The sequence below is a fragment of the Fulmarus glacialis genome, unplaced genomic scaffold (genome assembly GCF_000690835.1).
Source record: "Fulmarus glacialis isolate BGI_N327 unplaced genomic scaffold, ASM69083v1 scaffold21457, whole genome shotgun sequence".
NCBI classification, from domain to species: Eukaryota; Metazoa; Chordata; class Aves; order Procellariiformes; family Procellariidae; genus Fulmarus; species Fulmarus glacialis.
This window is the reverse complement of record NW_009225363.1, coordinates 1,744-2,243: the sequence shown is the minus strand read 5'-3', so window position 1 is coordinate 2,243 and position 500 is coordinate 1,744.

Sequence of the window (500 nt, the reverse complement as noted above, 5' to 3'; positions counted from 1 at the left end):
AGCCGGGAACGGAGAGCAGGGCTGCACACCCCGCACCCATGGGCAAGACAGGGGTTTTTTGGAGGGGCAAAGCTGCAAAAGCCTGCGAGGGCGAGTCCTTATCTGTGCCCTCAGCACAGGGACGCCTGGGCAGTGCAGACAACCCCCCACTAATGCGGAGCAGAAGGAGAAATTGTTCGAGCCGGGGAGGCGGCGGGCGCTGGCCGCCCAGGGGACGGAGGGGCTGAACGCGGCTCTGCACCCATCGCTCCCTGCAGCCTTCACCCATGCGCTGCCGGCTGCTTGCTGTGCCGGGGCCTATTTTTCTGTTGAGTGTACATGTCACCAGGGAAAGCTATTTTTGATAAAACAAACAAATCTTCCCAGCTTTTCTAAAAACAGCCATTGCCCTTTTTTTCTCCTCCTCCCTTCCCAGCTCAGGCTGCCTCAGAGACTGAAATCCGCCTCAAGCCATCCAGTTATTAATACCAGTAAACAAACCCTTATCTCCGGTGCCTTGT